Here is a 749-nt window from a genome sequence, read left to right as displayed (position 1 = left end):
TTCACATAAAAAAAGAAGTACCCAGTACTACAATATAACACAGATTTTTTTTATCAGTATTAATTGCTTCCCATTTAATATTCAAAAATAAAAACAGAAGATTCAAAATCCCGATAGATCCTAAAGACCTAGGGAATCTGACACAGTACTTTAAGTCCTTAGCATTTGCTCTGTTTTGTTTTTTGCCTCAAAATTCCCAGAGGCTACATATTTCCTTAAGAGAAAATCGGATTTTTTACCTCTAGTGGTGAGAATTCTAGCTGCCTTAGCTTCCCTTGTCCCTCTTGACTACTGAGGATGTTCCAGTACAAAGAGAACGGCAGATTTCATTGGGCAGATTTCAGTTTCTTCAGCAGTTTTTCTAAGCTGTTGAATTATGACAGGGCTTCATCCACTGTCAGGTGTCAGAGTTTTTCTGTTTCTTCCTTTTAGCTGATGATGTTCTCCGGAGATGACAGTGGGTACCCACCAGGTAGATAACAACTAAGGAAAATTGATATAAATTGCTTCCATATGAAAGGTTCCATAGGCAGAACCCCTATAGTTTCATGCCAGTTCTCTGACTATTCTTGTGACCCAATGCCCTGGTTTCTTTATTCCTGCTGCTGTCTGTGAGCAAAAGTCAAATCCCATTGAATACCCAGATGTCACTATTGTTCTCCAGGTAAATGTACCTGGAGCCAGAGGCAAGTCAGATCATTAAATAGGAGCACTCTACTTTGTCCTCTGATCCCATGACCTATTCTCCT

Source organism: Nannospalax galili, unplaced genomic scaffold (assembly GCF_000622305.1).
Source record: "Nannospalax galili isolate Female #2095 unplaced genomic scaffold, S.galili_v1.0 scaffold426, whole genome shotgun sequence".
NCBI classification, from domain to species: domain Eukaryota; kingdom Metazoa; phylum Chordata; class Mammalia; order Rodentia; family Spalacidae; genus Nannospalax; species Nannospalax galili.
The sequence above is the reverse complement of the archived record's forward strand: the minus strand, read 5'-3'. Positions refer to the sequence as shown.